The sequence below is a fragment of the Rhinopithecus roxellana genome, chromosome 13, assembly GCF_007565055.1.
Source record: "Rhinopithecus roxellana isolate Shanxi Qingling chromosome 13, ASM756505v1, whole genome shotgun sequence".
In the NCBI taxonomy this organism is placed as follows: domain Eukaryota; kingdom Metazoa; phylum Chordata; class Mammalia; order Primates; family Cercopithecidae; genus Rhinopithecus; species Rhinopithecus roxellana.
This window is the reverse complement of record NC_044561.1, coordinates 123,842,564-123,853,514: the sequence shown is the minus strand read 5'-3', so window position 1 is coordinate 123,853,514 and position 10,951 is coordinate 123,842,564.

Here is a 10,951-nt window from a genome sequence, read left to right as displayed (position 1 = left end):
TCGCCTCTTCGAGCATTTGCTCACCGATGTTTATCTCCTCCATCCTCTCCTCCACCATAGTGAGGGCAGAGACCTTGTTCACTTCTGGGTCCCCTGCAATCTGGCATACAGTAGGTGCTCAAGCAATGGTGGTGGAATGAAGGGAAGAGCATCAAAGTGCTGCCTCACCCCTGCCCGCCCCTGGCCCCCAACCCAAAATCAGGGACTGGGAACCAGGAGGCCCGACTCTCGCCAGCAGCAGGCGCCCCCTCCAAGCCCCAGAGCCTGTCTGGTTCCCAGGCCCATAAAAACCACCGCCCTCACCTTGCCCTGGGGCAGCAAAGGGTGAAGGAGGAAGATATGGGGCCCAGAGGCTGACCTGTCGTGGATTCAGAGGCCTGGGCCAAGGAAAGTCAGTGTTCACAGAGCGCCTTCTGGGTGTCCAGATGCAGTTTAGACACCCCTCACTCATAGCCCTCACTGCAGCTCTGCAAGGTCAGGACGACCACAATCACCCTTGACAGGTGAGGAAACTGAGGCACAGCAGGGTGCAGCCATGTGCTCCAGGCTGTGCAGCCTGAGGAAGGTGAAGTCAGCATTGGAACCCAGCTCCGCCGGACACCACAGCCAGCATTGCTCTCATCCACGGCAGTGCACAGAGACCATGTCGGTGCCAGCTATGTGCCAAGTGCTGGTTCTGAGCACAGGTCCTGGAGCCAGACTGCTTAGTGCCTTAGGCAGGTGACTCAACCCCTCTGTGCCTCAGTTTCTCCAGTTGTGAAACAGTCCACATGGCACCTCCCTTGTCGGCTGCTGAGGAGACGAGAGGAAATTATCTCCGGTCAGACAGAGAGTGCCCTCGTTGCATGCCCTTGGGAGAATTCATTCCCACTCTGAGCCTCAGTTTCCCCATCTATTATATGAGGATTAAACTATGCCACTGTGTTGCATTGCTGTGAGACTAACATGACGTATTTGCCCAGTGCCTCCCACACAGTGGATGCTTACTCAGAGCGTACTGTTCATTCACTCTAGTCCTCTGGGCCTCACTGTCCCCATCTGTAATCCCAGAAGGCAGCCCTGATCACCCAAGACCGATGCTAAGTCCCTAGTGCAAAGATCAAGAGGTCCCAGAGCAGCCCGGACAACTGGGGATATCCTGGGGGTGGGGAAGAGAGCTGAGTGGCTGGGATCAGGAAGCTGCAGGGGGCCCGGGTGACTCACCCGCTGGACGGGCTTGGGGGCTGGGCTGCGGCCCCCACGCACCCCTCTGGGCCCTGCCTTGTGCCCAAAAGTGCTGTGTCATGCTCCGTCATGTGGCTCCAGGTCATTAATACCCGAGTTCTGGGAAGCTAGGGCCGAGTTCCCGGAAGGGGTCAGCCAGTTCAGTAAACAGATTGGCTGGTTCATCGTCACAGCTGAGCCGGGCGGGCCTGCAGCTCAGGAGGCGGGAGATGGAGGCTGGTGGCCAAGGGGACACAGGAACCGCCCCCGGCCCCATTTGGGGCTGGCACCTCCCAGGGCAGCCTGGCCCAGGCTCTGCAGATGAAAGGAGAAACCAAGGCCCAGAGAGGGCAAGGCTGTTGCCAGAGATCACACAGCGGGTCCGGGGCACGGATCTAGAAGTCTGGTCTTATCATCCAGTGCTCTCAGCATCACTCTGACTGATGGGCAGGAGGGGCCAAATCACCCCAAATTGTAACCTAAGCCCTCCAACCTCCCAAATCCTAACCTGGACCCTAAGGCCAGTGTGTTGGATGAAGGGAGAAATAAATGGAAGGCAACTTGGGAAGGAAGCAGCTTTGAGGGAACACTGGGCTGTCCCCTGTGGTAGATCCTATAATAATAATAACTGCTTCGAGTGTTTCCTGAGCATCTATTATGTGCAGGGCACTACCCTAAGCGCCTTTCATAAATCCTACCCATTTAATGTTCAGCCACCTTTATACAAATAAACACAGCCGTCACGTTTAAAGCATCCATTGACTGCCAGGCACTGAACTGGGTGATTGACGTGCACCACCCGGGATCCTCTGTAGACCTTGCCAGGGGGGCATCACCGTCTCCCCCGTTCATCAGGTGAGGAAACAGATGCCCAGGAGGGCGAGCAGCTGAGGCATTTGGTGGGAAGAAAGCAGGCTCCAGAGTCGACTGGACCCAGGGATTCAAATCTTTACTTTGACCCTTCCTGCCGTATGGCCTCATGCAAGTGACTCTACTTCTCAGAGCCTCGGTTTACCCATCTGGTAAATGGGGATGATTATGGTCCTGGAAACATAAGCCAGACTTGGTGGGAGCGCGTGAGTGTCATGATAGGGCAGTAGCTGGAGTGAAGACTTTTGGGTTGAATCCTGCTGTGCCCCTTCTTGGCTGTGTAACCTCGGGCATGCTGCTTAGCCTCTCCGGGACTCAGTGTCCTGTGTAAAATGGACGTAGCGCCTCCCTCATGCGGGAAGAATGAATGAGCAGAAACCCCGCAGCCTTCTGTGCGAGGCCAGGTATTCTGTAGCCACTGAACGCAGGCAGCTTGTTCTTCTATTTCGCCTGTGATGGCTCCACTGGGGTGAGGGGAAGGACCCTAGACCGTGGGCAGAAGGACGAGGCACCCACATTCTTTGCTGCCCTTTTGCACCCACAAACCATCTGGAAAGAGAAGGTCAGCCTTGCCTGCCTCCTTGGGGCTTGGGGCTGAGGCTTGTCGTGAATGGTTGCTATGGCATCCTCCCCACCTCCCCACCAGTCACTCTGCCTTGCTATGGACTCCACGTTCCTCCCCTGCTTAAAACCCTCTAGGGCTCCCCATTCCTCTTCTTATGCACTACTTTCCAGTCTGGCTGAGCCCCAGACAGGCCTTATCGCGGCTCTTTGGTTCTTGGCACCCGAGCCCCAGCCCCAGCCCCCTTGGTCCAAGCTCTCACCCCCATCATTCCCACCTCACATTTGCGCACACACAGGACCCTCTACCCGGCATGCCCTCACTTTCCCTAATCCATCTGCCTGGTCTGGATTTCACCCACCCTTCAACACACATATTCAAAACCTTTTCCTCCAGGAAGCCGGCCCTGATCCTCCCCTCTGAAAGCGAACTCTTTCTAGACTCTCTCTCTAAACCTCACTTAAGTCTTTCTAGCATTATATATCAACTATTTTTGTCCATCACCTCAAGTTTTGGCAGCTGTGAGGTTGAAAATTTGCACAAGAGAGATTTGGGGGGAAAATACTGCCTCTAAAATGCTTAGAGAAATCTGCTGGTGAGGTATGGTGGCTCACGACTATAATCCCAGCACTTTGGGAGGCCAAGGCAGGTGGATCACTTGAAGTCAGGAGTTGGAGACCAGCCTGGCCGACATGGTGAAACCCTGTCTCTATCAAAAAATACAAAAATTAGCCAGGTGTGGTGGTGCACTGCCTGTAGTCCCGGCTACTCAGGAGGCTGACGTGGGAGAATCATTTGAACCCGGGAGGTGGAGGTTGCAGTGAGCTGAGATTGCATCACTGCACTCCAGCCTGCTGGACGACTGAGTGAGACCCTGTCTCAAAAAAGAAGAAAAAGAAAAACCTGCTAAGTTGAAATTTTAAAATCTTTAATTAACCCACTCACACTTTACAATTCTATATGAAATTTCTAACCTAATATTTATAAAAATATTACAAAAATTTTCGAGGCGTTTGTAAACAATCTGTGAGTGAGAACATTTCTTGTTAGGCAAACATTCCCTGGTGTATGCAGGGTTGCCAAGAACCCGAAGTAAATGGTAAAATAAACGAGCTGCTTGTTGCCACACAATTTCAGAAGTGAGGTTACTAATATTATTAAAGTGTTTGGGTGATTTTTCCAACCCTCTTTTGGGTCCAATCTGACCTTCTGTCTCCACTTTATTCCCCGTCATCCTCATCAACCTGTCTCCTTCAACTCCTTTTCCAGTTCCTCGTCTTCTTACTTCCCTCCACCTGGAAAACAGTCTTCCATATTCCCACCACACATGCTTGCTCACACTCCTCTGCCCCCTGGGATGCCCTCTCCTCCTTTTTGTGGGACTCTGACCCTTCTTCAGAGCTGAGTCCAAGCACCGCCTCCCCGAGGCACCCCTTCAAGCCCTGATCCAGAACCATCTGCCAGGCTTGGAGGCAGCTGTGCTAACACTCCCGGCCAGCTCCTCATCTGCAAAATGGAAGGGCTGCAGTATCACAGAGACCTCAAACTCATGGCCCTCAGGCCAAAACTGGCCTGTATATGCATATATTTGCCCTAACATTTAAATATCAACAGGTTTCATATAACAATCTAGATCAAGCTTGTCCAACCCGCAACCCACAGGCCATATGTGGCTCAGGATGGCTTTGAACGCGGCCCAACACAAATTCATAATGTTTCTTAAAACATGAGATTTTGTTTGCGATTTTTTCTTTTTAGCTCATCAGCTATCGTTAGTGTTAGCGTATTTCATGTGTGGCTCAGGGACGCCAAAAGGTTGGACACCCTGATCTAGATTCACAGTTTCTCATGAAAAACTGTCAATCCCGGCCTTCCCATATGGTGACACTGGCAGAAGCTGAGCAGTGTCCACCCCTTTAGACAGGCCTGCACCTCTCTCCAACCACTTCACCACGAGTGCTGCTTGTCCAGCCCTGGCAGCACCTGAGTTTGGCTTTTTTCATTTTCAGAATCCCTTCTTTTCTTTTATTTTAATTTTCATTATTATTTATTTATTTTCTTTTACAGACAGGGTTTCGCCATGTTGCCCAGGCTATTCTCTAATTCTCAGGCTCACATAATCCTCCCATCTCAGCCCCCAGAGTGCTGGGATTACAGGCATGAGCCACCGTGCCTGGCCGTGAGGCTGCCTTTTGGAACCAGTCCTCCAATGAGGCTGATCCTCTGACTCCCTTGAAACAGCAACTTAGAGTCTCCTGGTCTGCTGACGAGGAAAGGCCCCCTGCCCACCTGTTCCCATCTGCACCCATAGAAGAGACCCTTCCCCAGTGTGCATCCTCTGGACACTTAAATTCTCTGAGGCACAGTGTGAAAAACTCAGCATGCCCTGAGGCCAGGTTGTGACCACGCCAGGTTCTAGGCCCTGCCCCAGATCTATGAAGTTGGCATCTGGAGGAGAAACTTTCTAATGTGGCCCCTCAAATCAGTTCCCCATCTCAGCAGACAATAGCGCCTGCATCCACCCATCCACTCCAACATCTCCCTTGCCCAACCCAACAAATCCTGCTGGCTTTGCCTTCCAAACAGATCCTGCACCCAGGACACATTCTACAATGTCTGGAAATCATTTTAGTTGTCACAACCGAGTTTGGGGAGGTGGTGCGACTGGCAACCCCCCAGCGGGCAGAGGCCAGGGATGCTGCTTAACATCCAACACTGCACAAGACAACCCCACTACAGAGCATCATCCAGCCTGAAATGTTAATGGTGCCGAGGCTGAGGAACCTGGTGTTGTAACCTGAGTCAGGCCATCTCCCTCCTGTGCCCAGAGCCCTCCAATGCTCCCACCTTACTTGCAGTAAAATTCAAACTCCTCCTCCTCCTGTGGCCCTCAGGGCCGGATGATCTCTGGCTCTCCTTCACTTTCCCCCACAATGCAAGCTTGTTCCAACTTCAGGGCCTTTGCATCTGCTCTTCCTGCTATCTGGAATGCTCTGTCCCAGACATCTGTGTGGCCAGCCCCTTCAATTCCTGCAGACTCAGCCCCTTTCCCCATCGGTCTCACTATGGGACATGCTATGTCTTTCACCTATTTGTCATTTCTTTGCTGTCTCCCCCTCCCAAAATCTAACAGCCATGAAGTCAAAGGATTTGTCCATTGTGTTTCCTGCTGTCTCCCTAGTACTTTAGCACATACTAGATGCTCAATAAATGCTTCCCAAACAAGCACATGACTTGGTCTACCAGGCCTCCTGTGCATTGGAATTTTAGAATTGCAAAGGTTTAGTCTGCTGACGGCTAGTGATTCCTTCGTCCTGGAGGACAAAATTCTATAGTTCCAGGACTCCATGATCTGAAGCATCTGAAGCATCCATGAAGCTTCCATTTGAGGCCCAGAGCATTGCCCAGGGGTCTCACCCAAGGTCTCGCTTAAGGAGGGAAAGACAAGTAGGGTGAAAGAGAAGGTGAGGCAGGGGCTGAGCCAGGAGTTTGGGAAGGCTGAGGCCACAGGTGGTGGTGGGTGACAGAGCTCAACTTGGGTAGGTCCTAGGGCTTCACAGCCATCAGGACTCCAGGAGTACAGCACCAGCCTGCAGGTCCCCGTGCCCTTTGCAGCATGAGACACACCCAGGGAGGTGCTGGGAGGGGCTTCTGGAGACCTCAGGCTGCAGCTCTGAAAATAAAGGTGGACAATTTGGCTCAGGAAAAAGCCATGTAAAGTGAGTTATTCACCGAGAACTAGCGCCAAAACATCATAATAAAGAATGACCTTAGAGAGATTTGACTAGGTCACTGTCTTACCACATGGGATAAAAATTGTGAAAATAAATTGATTTTCTCTTTGACCTAACACAATTATCGTATAATTGCTGTGGTGCACACAGATTTTTAGAATGAGCACACTATAGCAAGCGTGGATACATTTAAATATATTTAAACAAAATTGCATGACCGCACAATGCAATATTCTTTTCATTGTACTTGACATTCCTGACATAATCACGGGGAGGGTCATTTCTGCAAAATGATTCCGTAGGCACTGTGGCCACCGCTGAGCCCTGGTCACTGCCCCCAGAACTGGCCCACTGCAGCTTCTGGAAAAATAGCCCCACCCACCCCAGAACAGAGTCCTTAAGCAATCAGCCCCCAACATTTCCAACTTCTGATTCATAAATCTGGCATTGCTGCATCTGATTGGTGGGCCCTGGTCACATGTCCATACCCAAGCTTTGAAGGAGCAGCCCTCAGCCCCCTGGCTGGGGTCCTGGCTTCCTCCTCCGCCCCCACTCCTTGGCCCCACACCTGGCTCCCACCGCCCAGCGCACATCCCTGGAGGCGTCGGCCTCACATCTTCGGTTTTTAAATGACCAAAGACGTATCGTGCCCCATTTTAGAAATGAATGATAAGACAGGCAGGACATGTGTTAGGACTTTTAACAAATAAGGGGCTAATTTCCCCCACTACGAAGGCGGTCTCAAACAAGACAGACCCTCCATGGAAGAGAAAGCATAGAAACAAAAGTGAATTGGGAGCAACTAGGTGCCTTGGGAAGGCGAACATGGACGAAGCAGATGTCATCTCTTCCGAGCTGAGAACAAGAGACACACCGAGATTCAGAGAATGAGAGTGACTGAGATGAGGAGAAGGAAGGAGAGAGTTTCAGGTGGAGGGAAGTGCTCAGGCAGAAGGGTGGAAGGACTGAGAACACGGCAGCCGCAGCTAGAATTGGAACCTTCTAGACCAGAGATGGCCCACGGGGCCAGAGATATCCACAGAGTCGGGTTTTGTTTATTTGTTTTCAGTTTGACTCTTTGGCCAACATTTAAAAATCAGGACTTTTCACATACAATCTCAGACTTCTGGCTTCTCTTACTAAATGGGAAGATCTGGGCCGCGTGCCGGCTCAGAGGCCGCCGTCCCCTGAGAAGAGCCTGTTCTCTCCAGTTCACCAAAGCCAGCACCAGCCCACCTTACTCATCCTGTCACCTTCTGGCCCAGAGGTGCCTGGGTTTTTGTTCCCTGTTCTAAAGCCTGCAAAGGAGGATGCTGGGGAAATCAGAAAGCTCAAACAACTCTCTCAAGGCTGTCCAGCAACAGAGCTACAGCCCAGGACTCAGGACACCCAGTCCTGCTGGGGACACCAAGTCCCTCCCCACAGAAACTCCACAGACCCCACCTCAATCTCCAGGAGCTGCTGACCCTGGCCCAGAGCCCCGGGGGACCAGGAGGCCGGGCTGGGGAAGGCCCCGTCCTGTTTAGGTTTTTGCGGTCTCGTGAGTAACCGAGTGGAAAAAAACAAGCTTGAAAAGATAACAATTACAACGAAATTAAATCAAATCAGACCCGTGACTCATTTATGGAGCCGTAAAAACAGAAAACAAAAACAAGCTGGTTCTGGAGAAGTGAGGCCAGGGTAAGGAGGGGAGAAGTCGGGGAAGGGAAAAAAATAAAGCAACAGCAGCAATGGCCCCGGGACTGCAAATTATCCAGCAAGGAGGGAACCATGCTGGCCCTGGAGGGGCTGGGCCTCAGGGGTTCCAGAGCCAGGAGTCCCGGGACCCCGTGGGAGAGGCCAGAAACCCCACATGCCTGCGGGATGGCTGACGTTGTCTCCCCAAACACCTCCGTGAGTTGGGTACCATTAGCGTGCCATTTTACAGACAAGAAAGCTGAGGCTCAGAGGGACCGAGTGACAAGCCTCGATCACACAGCCAGGAAGTGGCGAGACTGAGATTGAAACCTGGCTCCAAAGCCTGTAATGGGGTTCAGTTTCGTCATCCAGAAAACCAGCACCTGAGCTCAGCTCTGTTCTAAAAACAACAAAGAAGTCAGAGTCCTGGAAGCTTCCCTGGATGTTTTGGGAGCCCTGAAGCCTGACATCAGACATGGCTGCCCCTCTCTAGGTCTCACTGTCCCCATTTGTTCACTAATGGGGTCACATCAGGCAATGCCTATGGAAGGCCCCAGCGGGTCTGACCCAGGGGAGCTTCAAAGCCTGTTTCCCAGAAGCCTCTGCCCCCGGGAGATGTAAGAGGAGCTGGAGGCAGAGCCAGAGGGAGCCAGCCCTGCAGGCCCACGATTCCCTGAGAGGTCGTCCTGACCCAGGGAAGAGACTGCACAGGCAGCAGGAAGCTGGCCAGGCAGAGAAAGCAGGGGCACCAGGCTGATGAGGGTGGGATTTGATGGGGCTAGAAATCGGGAGCCAAAGCTAACACCACCACATGGCATTGGGTTTCAGGTGCTTACTAAGGGCCAGGCCTGGTGCTAAGCACTTTCCATTCATTCACTCATTCATTCATTCATTCATTCATTCATTCTGCAACTGTGGACTGAGCACTTTCTTGTAGGAGGTGCTTTGTTGGGATCTGGGGACACAATGATGATCAGGAGAGACAAAAATGGAGCTGCCACCCTGGAGCGGGTTGACAGAACAAGCGGGAACCATGATGGGTCAGGTAGCACTGAGAGATGCAGGGAGGAATTCAGTAAGGAGGGGATATCAGGGGCAGGAAAGGCCTCATGAGCTGTGACGTTTGAGCAGAGATTTGAAGGAGGTGCAAGGGCCGGCCCAAGCAAAGGGAAGGGCACAGGCAGAGGCCCTGGGTGGGGCATGCCCGGTGCATTTGAGGACCAGCCAGAGGGCCAGTATGGCGGGGACAGAGTCAATCCCTCCGACAGCCAGGGGAGCAGGAACTGTTATTACCTCCTCTTACAGAAGAGGGAAAAGAGGCTCAGAGAGGGGAAGTGACTTGCCCAGAGTCACACAGCCCGGAAGTGGCAGTGTGAGGAGCAGTCACTCCTCATACAGTCAGGCTGTGCCAGGGTGCATCCATGCCAGCGGTGGCTCTGTATGTGTGACGAGGCTGCACGGCCCAAGGGTGGCTCCCAGAAAGCATGTGTCACCTGCCTTGGTCACAGCCGTGGGTGGTATGATTGTGCAATCCAGAGCCCTGCAGGGAGCCAGGGGTCGGGACAGAGGCTGGGCCAGGACCTGACACAGCCCTGACCCCACCCCAGGCTCAGCCCTTCCCTCACTGCCTCCCAAGTCCCATGGGGTCTAGGGACTACAAGGCAGCCAAGAATCCAGGGAGCTCATTCACACTGAGGTGCAAGTGACTGCTAGAAGCCTCTGGTTTGTCCCTATCCCTGGGCTGACCCTTTCACAAGGTCATAGCAGCAGCTTTGCAGACTCAGTTTCCCCCTCTGTCAGATGATGGGTCCACTTAGGGGGTCTCCAACAGCAGTTGCAGGTTCTTGGGTCCAGAGAGAGCTCCCTGAGGTCATACAACCAGTGGCTGACGGAGTCAGGGTGACCCTGGCCTGCTCACTCCTGGAGAATGCCTCCCCCTGAAGCTCAACCACCCAGGCTCCATCACTCTCCCCTCACCCACCCTCTCGCTGCCCACACGTCCAGGCCCTGGCCCACACTGTCCACTCTCCTGGGAGTCCCTTTCCCCTCCCCCTATGAAAAAAGAATACGGGATGGTCAAGGGCGTAGTGAGAGAGATTGTTGAGCAGGCAGAGGCTACTTAATCCAGGGGAAGGGTCAGAGGAGGTGGCTGTCGAGGGTGGCATCCGAGCTTAGACCTGAAGGAGGTGAGGGAGTGGTGGACATCCGTGGTGGATGAGGGCTCCAGGGACCTGCAAAGACCTTGAGGTGGAAAGACGCAGGGCTTCTTGAAGAACAGCAGGAAGCCAGCCAGGGCTGGAAGGGTGTAAGCGAGGGAGAGAGGCAGCGAGGTCATCAGACAGGTGGAGGGTTTGCTGGGGGGCCAGGGTCACACCCGGCCTCACAGGCCACAGGGAGCTTTCACTCAGAGAGCTGGAATCCCTGGAAGGGTCTGTGCGGGAAGGTATAAGTCCCATCTGACAGGTCCCTCTGGTCGTATGTGGAGAACGGACTGTGAGGGGCTGAGGGAGAAAAGGAAGCCAGGAGGAGGTGACTGCACCAGTCCAGGCGGTGGTGCTGGTGGCCGTGGCCGAAGCGGGGGCCGTGGAGGTGGGGAGACGAGGGCAGCCTCTGGGTCCACCTTGAAGGTGGAGTCGACGGGATGTGATGAGCGATCAGATGTGGGAGCGAGTGAGGAGAAGGCAGGGAGACTCCCAGGTTTGGGGGACCACCTGGAGGATGGAGGAGCCATCAGCGGAGGCAGGGCTGGTTTCAGGGGGTAGATCAGGAATGGAGTCCTGGCCGACCCGGGTTTGAGGCTCCTCCTGGTCATCCCAGCAGTGACAGAGACAGGTGGGTGGAGACCTGAGTCTAGGCTCAGGGGAAGCCTTGGGGAGACACCGTTGGAAGTCACCAGCGTGTAGAT